General features: G+C 37.0%; 1 pseudogene; it reads right to left on the bottom strand.

The window, feature by feature from the left end:
- Positions 1-7,807: 7,807 nt before the first annotated feature.
- On the bottom strand, positions 7,808-8,817 carry LOC101042749 (E3 ISG15--protein ligase HERC5 pseudogene; annotated as a pseudogene).
- Positions 8,818-12,379: the final 3,562 nt, after the last annotated feature.

Raw genomic sequence — 12,379 nt, 5'->3', positions numbered from 1 at the left:
ATTTGTGTTGGATATATTCCTAGGAATAAAATTGCTAGGTCAGAGGGTAAGCATATATAGTAGATACTGCCAATTTCCAGAGTGGTTGACTAAATTCCACTCTTACCAGCAACTGTAAGAGTTCTAACTGCTCTATCTATGTCTCCACCAACTCTTGTTAATCTTAAACTCTACATTTAGCCTTCCTGATGGTTGTGATTTTAAAATATTCAGAATATTTTAAATATTGTGATTTTAAATTGTATTTTCCTAATTGCTAATGAGATTCAGCACCTTTCCACATCTTTATCTTTCATTTCATCATCTTTTGTGAAGAGCTACAGTTCTCCCATTTCTTTTTCCAGTGGGTTGTCTTTTCCTTATTGACATAGGAATTTATTACACAAGTCCTTTTTCAGTTCTCTATGTTCCAAATATCTCCTCTCAGATTGCAACTTGTGTTTTTGTCTCTAAATAGGGAATTTTCATAAAATGAAATTCTTACTATTGATAAAGGCAAATCTCTTCCTTTATAGTCAGTGTTTTTCACACCTTGTTAAAAGTCTTTGCCTACTCCCAGGTCATAAAGTTTTTCTCCTAAATTACCTTCTAGGAATTCTATCATTTTACCATGTATGTCTACTATCCAGCTGGATTGATTTTTATATTGGTATGAGATAAAAGTTAGGCTTCTGTTTTTCATATGGACATACAATCAACAAAGCATCATTTATTAAATATAAAACTGTTCTTTCTCTACACACCTGAAGTGTAAATTTTGAATAAGACTACATTTATTCGTGAATCTGATTCTGGACTCTAATCTGTTAGAATATTATATATCTGTATACCAATGCCATACTGTTTTGATTACTATAGGTTTATTATAAATCTTTATATAAGGTAAAATCATCCAACTGTACTCAAGATTATCTTTGTTGTTCTTGGTCCTTTATACTGCCAGAAGAATTTTAGATTTGTTTTTTAATTTATATGCAAGCACACATTAAAAAGAAAAAAATCCCGGGTTTTGATAGATGTAGTCTTGAATCTACAGACAAACTCTGAGAAACTGGTGTCTTCATAATAATGAATCTCCCAATCCATGAACACAATATATTCTTCCATTTATTTGGGTCTTCCATAATTTTTCAATGTTTTATAAAGGATTATGCAGAACTTTCTATTTCTTCTAGTGTCAGTTTCAGTAGGTTGTGTTTTTCAACAGATTTGTATATTACATCACAACTTTCAAATATATTGCATTAAGTTGTATGATAATGCACCATTGTTAACTCCTGATATATTATCTTGCCTTTTGATGTTTGGAAAACTTCTCAGAACTTATAAGCTTTATTAGTCTCCTAGAAAGAAATTGGCTTTGTGATCTACTCTATTTATTAATTTCCTATTTATTTCTAAATTTGCCTTTATTATTTTATACCCTCCATAAATTTTAGTTTAACTTGCTGTTCTTTTGCTGAGATCTTGAGGGAATACTCTAAGATAATTTATATTCAGCCATTTTTTATTCCAATACAGGCATTTAAGACTATACATTTTCTCTACACATGGCTTTACCTGTATTCCACGAGTACTAATATGTCATTTTTATTATCATTCATTTTAAAATATTTTCTAGTTTATACTGTTTTTTGGGCCCATAATTTAGAAATGTTTAACGTATGAATATTTTTCTAGTTATCTTTTTCTTAATTTCTAGTTTAATTCTACTGTGGAATTTGAACATTTTAAATCCTTTTACAATTTGTTAAGACTTGATTTATAGCCCTGGAAGTGACCCAAGTGCACATGAAAATGTATATTCAGTCATTTATAAGTATAGGATTCCATTTTTGAGTATTGCATCATATTAGACATACTGTCTAAATCTTCTATATCCTTATTGATGTTTGCCTTTTTAATTAGTTACTGAGAGAGGTTTGTTAAAATTTCCTACTATATTTGAGGATTTCTCTTTGGTAGATAGATGGTAGGTAGACAGAGAGAGATAAATAAATAGAAGTAGAGACACACCCAGAAATACTGAAAGATGGCAACATAGAGACAATACTTTCCATACAAATGTAATGCATGCCATACAAATTTAGAATTTTTTCATTTTTGTGTCCATTCTTTCTGTATCCTTATATTTTGAGTTTATCTCTTATAAAGTTGCATATTTGTATTTTGCACTTTATCCAGCCAGTCAACATGGAAGTATTTAATCTGTATACCTTTAATAAAATTATTGATGTATCTGGGTTTAAATCTACCCATCTTACTATTTTTCTGCCTGTTCCTCTTGCTTTATGATCTTTCCTTCCTTCTTGCCTTATTTCCAATTGACTACATATATTACTCTATATTTTTGCCCTAATTTGCTTGTTAAATATATATTCTTATTCTAATATTTCAGGATTTCCCCTAGAAGTTACTGTATGTATCTTCAATTTCTTGACATCTAATATAAATCAGTTTTAATATTTCATTAATATTTTATTATTTTTGTGATACAAAACTACATTTAATCCCACTAAAATATAACATAATTTTTTAGAGAGGAAGGTGATTAAAATGCTTCATTATCTATGAAAATCCAGATTTAACACTCTGAGATACCATTAGAATATCTGATTTAAACTCAAGCTCATGTCAATATTTAGCTGTCCAACATAAAATACCTACCTAAGAAAAGTATGTAGATCAAAATGGAAAAGCTCCCCACACTTGCGAAAAAATCTGACATATCTTTCAGTCCTCATCCTTCAATTAGGCAAAGTTTGTGTGGATATTTAGCTAGCAAATTTTTGTATTCCCTAAATGCAGGCATTTGTTTCTACAAATTAACTAGCAAGTATAATATTCTTATTTTTTTAAAATTGTTTTGAGCATGAATAATATCAAAGAGTCAGAATATTTTTTCAAATGTTGATTATGTTGATAGAATCTTAGACCATTTTCAGCAACAAAATCACATAACAATTACAACCTATCCAAATGGCATTTTTCAAAATGCTCTTTCCATAACATGGGTATCTTTTGAAAAACAATTACTTTCTCATTCACAACTAATATATCACTTTTATGTTTAAGGGACTCATTAAAAATGTTTTTAAAACATCTTCTAAGGAATGTACTAAAGAAAGTCACTTGTTATCATATGAAAGGTCAGCAAATTCGAAGCATTTCTGTGTTTGTAAAAGAATAAAATATAACTTATCTTTCAGTTTTACTTCTCTTTTAAATAATTTGCCACAGAATCAAGAACGAACTTGCATGTGGTTAAAATTATTTTCATGGTCACTCTTCATCTTGTTACAAATACTGTAAAGATGAAATATTTCAAAGTCTTAAAAAGGAAAACATTAACCACATCAATAAGCCTTATAGCACTTTGGTTATATTTGGCCTCAACTTCTTCCCTACAATGTTTCTGCTTAGGAATGCTGCAAAAAATGAATTGCCCTCATGATTCTGGCTCTGTGATTTTACTCCTGAATCCTTTCTTTTTGAAATTCCAGTCAAAGCAACTATACTCACCCAGCTTTTCCAGGAAATTGTTTTAAAGAAGTCAGTTAATCTATAAAAAGCATCTTATTTGATACTTTCTTCTTTTATGGGTCACAGAGTAGTTTTTTTTAATGTTGATTAATGAAACAAATTCTAATAAATACTATAAACTGAGACATGATAAAGCCAGCTGTACCTTGAAGCAGCTATATAGCAAACGTCCGTGTTTGCTCTAATGCATATTTCTTCAAATGATCAGCTGTGTTTTCTCTGAGCTTTCCAATAGCATTTGCTGGCAAAGGAATGCATTTTAATTTATTGCCATATTGTTTGCCAAACATGGTGTTAGCCATTTTTACCGTAACTATAAGAATAAGGTATTTTCCAAAGGCATGAAAAATTGTTTTTCACTGTTAATTACTATGCATTTATTCATGAAATACATACATTGATTGTCTACTACATGCCACATATTTTTCTAAGTTCTTAGGGTATTGCATTAAACCAAATTGAAAAATGCTGCCTGCACTCAGATAGCTATTCTTTAAACTTCAAAAGTTGCTTCTAAACATTTAACATGAAGTTCAGTAAATATTAGTAAAAGATTGAATATCTCATGATTTTAAATATCCTTGAACATGCTACAGGTTTTTCCTTATGTTTTGGTTGCTTTGTTTTTAATTGTCTTGATAATTGTTTCATCTTCCTACTGTCATTAATTCAAGAGGCATTTAGGACTTAAAAGGGGAAAGGGGACACTGTGGTCTCAAAGTCCACATTAACTCTGGAAGCTTCCACTCCTGGCGCCAGAAATCAAAGGGATGAAGTTGGGGTTTACAGACCCCAAAGCCTGGGGGGGGCTGGGTGTCCTGGGGCCCAGATCCCTGAAGACGTATTAGTGCTGTTTCCTCAGGTGCTCAAAGGAGAAGCACACAGGGTTGGGCTCAGACTTTTGAGGAGGAAGCACGGCCTGGCTGGTGCTGCCACACTGGAGTTTCTGAGTGTGGAAAGAAGCTGAGAACTGGAACCAACTGCTTTTGGAACCAACTGGGGTGACAACAGCAAAAGCAGCTGTTTTCAAGTAAGAAGAAGAAAATTCTTGCTCTCTCCTATCTTTCAGGTTGGCAGATTCTGCACAGGGAACCAAATGACAAAGCAGAACTGTGGTCCGTAGAGACCCAAACCCTGGGTCACAGGGCAGTGCACAGTGAGGCGAGAGACAATAGCATAATGCGCAGTCACGTCTCTACAGAAAACGTTTTTATCACATGGAGGGTTAGTTTATTCAATAGTAACCTATTATTATAGGTAATTCAATTCATAAAATTACAAAACTAGGGTATGTAGACTATATTATGTCACAATGCATTAGGAAAAAGGAAAAAAGTGCCTATGACCACCACAGTACACCATGCTGGGTTGCGGAACTCTCAACTAACATATGTCACATGTGACCAGCCAACAAACGAACCAAGACAGAAGGAACCAATGCCACTTGGGATCATGGAGACAAATAAAGATTACTGGATTATTTTTTCTTAATGTAAATATAAACCAAAGTTCTAATGTTTTCCTACCATATTCATTGAATGGTCATGTAAAAATGGTTTCCATCCCTTTGGAGACCATCGATCTAGACCAGGGCTTGGGAAACAAATGGCCCATGGTCCAAATCCCACCTGCCACCTGCGTTTGTTTGTTTTTCGTGGTTTTTGCATTTAATATCTACATCCTCATCCATGTGGAGTTGATTATCACGTACGGCATAAGGTAAGGATCCACTTTCATTTTTTCCCCAGATAGATATCATTTTTTTCCAGCTTCATTTATTGAGTAGTAATCCCATTCCCCTTGATCAAATATGTCACCTCTAATAAAGTTCCAAATAGGCATGGGTCCATTTCTGAGCTTTTTCTTCTGTTCTTTTGGAAAACCTGCACCAATATCATACTGTCCTAATTAATACAGCTTTCTAATAATTCTTGATAGCTGACAGACCAAGTTCTCCATCCTTATTTGCCTTAAGAATTATTTCTGGCTATTCTTGGCCCTTTGTTCATCCATATAAATTTTAGAACCAGGTTGTCAAGTTTAATAAAAAGCCTCTTGGGATTAAAATTGGAATTTTACTGAATACAGAGATCAGTGGTTCTCAAAGGGTGAGCAAGACCAGCAATTCTTGGGGATCCTTGGGCCTTTACAGAATTCATGAAGTTGAAACTCTTTGCATAACATTATTAAGATGTTATTTGCCTCTTTTCACATTCTGTTGTGAGTAAAGCGTTTTCAAGAGGCTATATGATACTGTGGAATTCTCTGATGGCTAACAGAATGAATATTTGTGTATTCCTGTGTTTAAAATATTTAATTTCTAATCCTATAAATACTGACAGATGTAATCAACCTAAGTAAAAGCACTCTGGAGTCCTGAATAATTTTTAAGAGAATGTTAAGACCTAAAAGTTTGAGAAACAGTGATACACATTTAAAGATCTTTCAGTTCATGTATATTGTTATTAAGTTTATTAAGTCTTTTGAGGCATAAGCATTATTTAGGTTATCTTCGATGTTTCCAGTAAAATAATAATGATGAATTTATCTCCTTCTTTCTAAATCTTGTGCTTTTGATAGTTTTTCCCTATCTTATTAGTATAGTTAGTATAATGATTAATAGACTCAGGAGGCAGAATGTGTTCAGATCATGGCTCTGTCATTACAGGGCCTTGAGCACATTGCCTAACCTCTCTGTGCTTTAGTTTCTCAATCTGTAAAACAGGGATGATAATAATACTAAAATCATATTACTGTTCTTATTCTTTCTTTAAATTGAGACAGGGCCTCTGTTGTCTCGGCTGGAGAGCAGTGGTATGATCACGGCTCACTGCAGCTTTGACCTCCTGGGCTCAATCTAGCCACCCACCTCAGCCTCCTAAGTAGCTGGGACCACAGGTGTGTGCTACCAATGCCAGCTAATTTTTTTTTTTTTTTTGGTGGAGATGAGGTCTTGCTATGTTGGCCAGGCTGGTCTCAAACTCCTGGGCTCAGGCAATCCAGCTGCCTCAGCCTCCCAAAATGCTGGGATTACAGGCATGAGCCATCATGCCTGGCCTGTTCTTATTCTTTAAAAAAAAAAAAAAAAGATCTCTGTAGTATTCCATTGCATAAGTATACCAAAAATATATCATTCCCTTCTTGAAAGACATTTAGGGAGTCTTAATATTATTAACTATAAATACAGTGTATATTAGTATACACTAATCCTTGCATGGTTGTGTATTTCTTTTTTTTTTTTTTTTTTTTTTTTGAGATGGAGTTTCACTCTTGTTACCCAGGCTGGAGTGCAATGGTGCAATCTCGGCTCACCGCAACCTCCGTCTCCTGGGTTCAAGCAATTCCCCTGCCTCAGCCTCCCGAGTAGCTGGGACTACAGGTGTGTGCCACCATGCCCAGCTAATTTTTGTATTTTTTAGTAGAGACGGGGTTTCACCATGTTGACCAGGATGGTCTCGATCTCTTGACCTCGTAATCCACCCATCTCAGCCTCCCAAAGGGCTGGGATTATAGGCATGAGCCACTGCACCCGGCCGGTTGTATATTTCTTAAAGTTAAATGTCTAGAAGTAGAATTGTTGGGTCAAAAAGGCAAACATGTTTCAATTTTGATAAATCCTGCCACACTGTTCTCTGAAAAGGAGTACCAATATATATTTCCACTAATAATACCTGAAATTAGAATGAAATTTTCAAGGCCTTGCTAATACAATATAGCATCAACACTTCAAACCACTGTCAATTTGAAGTATAAATTAGCATCTCATTTTAATATGCATTCTATGAGCATTGGTGAGATTGAAGATGTTTTTATTTAGAAGCATTTCTATTGCTTCTTTCCCAGGTTGCCTTGTTGGATACTTTGTCAATATTTCTTACCGATGCATGGGAATGCTTTACACAGCAGGGATATTAAAACCCTTTTACTGTTGCCATTTTTTGTGAGGCGGTGGCTTGTCTCTTAACTTAGAAATAAGTTTCCATTTTAAAGGTATGACACGAAACAGCACTTAATATAAACATCACTAGCAGATTTTGCACCAAAGTGTAACCTGTGCTCTGTGCATGACTGTTTCTACACAGAAAAAGTTAAAAGATTAATGCAAACATTAAAGACTAGGTATGGGAATAATCAACACTTCTTAATTTTAGAAAATGAAACTATTATCCAACAATTCTTGTCAAAGTTAAAACTGGTCTATAGTACCTAAAATGCTGCTGTTGAACATGAAAGTATTATGAAGTATGTGTATTTAAATATTTGCCTAAATATATGTTAGATAGAATCCTTTCTCAGGAACTATGTTTACTTACTTTCCCAAATTAGGACTGAGTTCTTTTAAGTTTTCCAATATAGCATTTGGTCCAAAAGTTTCTTCAACAGTGCCAGTGGGAAAGGGAGGTTGGCAACATTGCAACTGAACAGGGAAAATCCACATGGAACCCCAAAGAAGAAGTATCTTTTCTTCTCAAATTTAGGCCTAACCAGAAACCACCTGCAGGAAGCCTCTCTGGATATATGAACATCCCACATTCTGGCTGGGTCATCTCTTCAAACAGACAATAGAAGAACTCTGTCTTTACTTCTCTGAGGTCATACCCGATTTCTCCACTAAATGAAAACCCTAACTCTTTCCTCAGGTCTTCATTCTCAAATTGACTTAGCTGATTGAAAACATCCTCGATCAAGTGATTCCTTCTGACTGTTAGATTAAACATGGGCAGCAAAGCGAATTCAGACTCTATTCCACACTTGCTGCCAACCTTAAATAAGCTTTATACTTTTTACTCTCTATTTTTAAAAGTATGTCTGTATGTAGTAGTTTAATTTTTGACAGATTATTAAAGATAAATGGAGAGTGACTGAATATGAAAAAGCATTCTACATTTTCTGAAGTGTCTGCAGTCATTTTCCACAAGTACCTTCAGCATACTTCTACAAAAAATTGAGATGGTTCAAGAGTTGTCTACTTGGAAAATACTTTCAGGCAGTTGACATTTCGTCTGGTTTATCCTGTGCACCTTCTTCAATATTTCTAGGAGAGCTTGAACATTACCATTCTCTCAGTAATCCAACTGGCATATGCCGGCTATTTTAAACATCTGGACTAGTTTGCTGAAAGTGGATTCTTGCAGAGTTGCCCAATAAATACTCTTCCAGAACCAGTGAAGACTGGTCTCTCATTTTACAAACAACCTTTGCAAAAGGAACCACAAGGCTCTCCCAGTTGTTAGAACTGTGCATCATGGGACATTCTGGGACAAGAAAACTTCTAAAGCTTCTTGTTGTGGAGAGTGAAATGGAAGTCTTTTGAGCAGATTACCTTTGAGGCAGGTGGTTATCATATTAGTAATCCAGTCATTTTGGGTTAACACCTTGAAGATGTTCCTTGCTTTATTTAAGTCCAAATTAGCAGGCATCATTTCTATCGTTCTTCTTTTCCTTAGAAAACTTCCAGTTAGGCTGGGCGCGGTGGCTCAAGCCTGTAATCCCAGCACTTTGGGAGGCCGAGGCAGGTGGATCACGAGGTCGAGAGATCGAGACCATCCTGGTCAACATGGTGAAACCCCGTCTCTACTAAAAATACAAAAAAATTAGCTGGGCATGGTGGCGCGTGCCTGTAATCCCAGCTACTCAGGAGGCTGAGGCGGGAGAATTGCCTGAACCCAGGAGGCGGAGGTTGCGGTGAGCCGAGATTGCGCCATTGCACTCCAGCCTGGGTAACAAGAGCGAAACTCCGTCTCAAAAAAAGAAAACTTCCAGTTAGACAAGCAGGAGATGAAAATATCTCTTGGATTTCCCTTTCGGTGCTCTGTCACCCTATAGTCTCTACATCAGCAGTCCATCTCTTAACAGTCCCCTAATTCAGTGTAGGAATTGTCCTCCTTAGATTAACATAGGAATTCTCTTTCTTTATCCAGAGCAAAATGCTTTGATTCCCTCCAGCAATCATTATTAAATCGTTTTCTGAGGTATGGCTTTCAAGTTTGAGTTCTTCATTTGATAATACTTTCACGGGAAGCGTTATCAGCTGGTCACATGTTCTACTGTCTCCCAGTTGTCCTTCTTTTCCAGAGCCAAAGGAAACGACCTTTCCCAAATCGGAAACATAGGCAAATGTATGCCACCTTCCACGTGCTATCTGAGTCACTCTATTTCCAGCAAGCTCAGCCACCGTACAGGGTGTTAGCTCATTCTGTGTTGAACTGTGACCAAGTTGCCCATGTTTTTCAGCACCAAAAGTAAGCAGCAGCCCATCCTGTGTGAGTAGGGCAGTATGAGAGCCACCACAAGTGAGAAATTCATTTCTGATTGTCTAGTGCTTCAATTAGGGAAGGAGAATCTTTACTCTCAGTGTGGCCCAGGCCAAGTTGTCCAAATTCATATTTTCCCCATGACTAAATGTGGCCAGACATGGATAAGGCCATGCTGTGGGCTTCTTCAGCAGAAATCTGTACCAAGGGAACCCCTGTGGGGTGCTCCACAATCTGTGGTGTGGTGGTTGAGGGAAATTTCCTTCCAACTCCAAGCTGCGCATGCAGGTTCTGTCCCCAGGCAAAAAGCTCACCACCTTTTGAGAGTGCATGATAATCTCCACATGTGACCTGAATTATATGTTTTTTCTTACAAAATGCTTTCAGACCTTAGGTGTTTCATGTTATAGCTGTCGTACGCAAATGGTTTTCCATCTCATGAGAGAATCAGCATGTGGTCTTCTCCTTGGCGCATGGAATGTATCATCATTCTTTTTTCCTAACTTAATGGACTTTGGCGTCCGGGCGTTGTCGCTCCCCATGACCAGCTGGTGAACCTGGATGCCCACCCCACTGTGCTCCAGGACTGCCAGGCACCCCAGGGAGTAGCAGATCTGCTGCCTGCATTTTTAAATAAAGTTTTATTAGAACACAGCTATGCCTATTTGCTTACATATTGCCCATGGATGTTTTCACACTATAACAGCAGAGTTGATTAGCTGTAACAGAGACTGTTTGTCCTGCAAAGTCTAAAGTATTTGCTATTTGACCTTTTACAGAAAAGTCTGCTGACCCTCAGACATCACTGTCCAACAGAGCTTTTGGCAATGATAGAACTCATTTACATCCGTATTTCCCATAATGGTGGACGCTAGTCGTAAGTGGCTATGGAGCACCTGAAATGCAGTGTAACTGGAGAACTAAATGTTTTATTTTATTTTATTCTTATTTTAAAAGTTACATGTGGCTAGTGACTACTGTATTAGAAAGAACAAAGAGTAAATAGAAACAGGAGCAGCAACAGCTCTAGAAGCATCTAGCATTGATTTTTGATTATACCTTAAAGTCTTACAGGAAATATATTAGAGCATTTCTAGACCCCTGTGACAGACATCCGACATGCATGCCAATGTTTTCCTTCTATGTATACTGATGATTATAATCCCTCACTCCTTTGAAGTCCTGTGACCATATGACTGGTTACATATGATAAAATGTGAGCAGAAGTGATGTGCATCACTTCCAGCCCAAAGCACTTGCATGCCCACACTCACCTCCCAGCACGTCCTTGTCTTGATGAAGCAAATCTCAACATGCTGTGTTGAAAAGTCAGTGTCCTAAATGACGATGTGATCTCTCTCCACCTGAGCCCTTGATTGACAAACATATGGAGGGAGGCACTCCTCCAGCCCCTAGTGGATATGTGTATGAGTGATAAGGCAATGTTTTCTGTGTTAACAAATTAATGTTTGGAAGTTATTTTTCTCCCCAGCATCAGCTACTCAGCCCTGAGAAGATCCACTAACATGGCATTCAGATGGCCTCAGAAAATTCTACCTGCCTTCCTTGCCTAGCACATATCAAATAAATTTGAGGTATTTTATGCAAGCCAGAGAGATGAGGCTGCAAAGCTGGTGATCTATTAGCTCTGAGTTTTTGGAAATAGTGAGTTCCGAAAGCTCTGTGTCATGGTGATTTGGAGTAAGTTTGCCACGTGATGCAATAAATGACTTTTAAAGATACGTTCTTGCCCTTCCAGGACGCTGCTTCCTGTTGTACTGGTGTAGAAGTTGAGGATTGGTTAGGGAGCCATGAAAAATTGAGTCCTGGCTCTGCCATTTAATAGGTCTATGACTTTGGGTGAAGCACTTGACTTCAAGTCTCAATTCCCTCTTGATTGAAATGTTTATAAGTATAGCAACTTTTCCTGACTGTCATAAGCATCAGCAATGACTTAAAATACTATGAGTGTGCCCCTCAATCTACAAAACATTCCTTTGCCCTGCTCCTCCTTTCTCTGGAAATTCCCTCAGCATTCCAAGTTGCCTCTTCTTAAATGTTACATTCCTCTTACTCAGCAACATTTTCTCTTGCTGCATCAGTTGACCATGACATCTTCCTCTTCTTTAACTCTGTCTCTCAACGTTTGGTAGCTCCTACTCTTCAATCAAAATCCATCTCAAAAGTCACCTTCTCAGCAAAAATAGCCCCCACGTGGGATAAAGTTTGCCCTCCTCTTCCAATGCTTGCTCTGAGCACCCGTGGTGCCCTGGCTTCTGGAATTGCATCTGACACACTACATCATCGTTTTTCACTCATTCTCTTCACAGCTCATTAGTGGCAGCACTGTAGACTTCTGATCCTTGTATTCACACCCCGTCACCTTGCTGTACCAAGTAGAATTTCTGGCATAAAGCAGGATATCAGTCATCATGAAAATCAAGGATGGAAAAGAGGAAGAAGATAAGAGGAGGAGGAAAGGAAAAGAAGGGAATGAAGGAAAAAAGAAAAAAAAATTAAGCAACTCTGACGTCTATGAAATAGAAAATGCATGAAATTATAGTCTCCCCTTCCAAGAAAAG

This window comes from Saimiri boliviensis, chromosome 2 (genome assembly GCF_048565385.1).
Source record: "Saimiri boliviensis isolate mSaiBol1 chromosome 2, mSaiBol1.pri, whole genome shotgun sequence".
Lineage (NCBI taxonomy): Eukaryota > Metazoa > Chordata > Mammalia > Primates > Cebidae > Saimiri > Saimiri boliviensis.
This window is presented reverse-complemented; position numbering and strand designations above follow the sequence as displayed.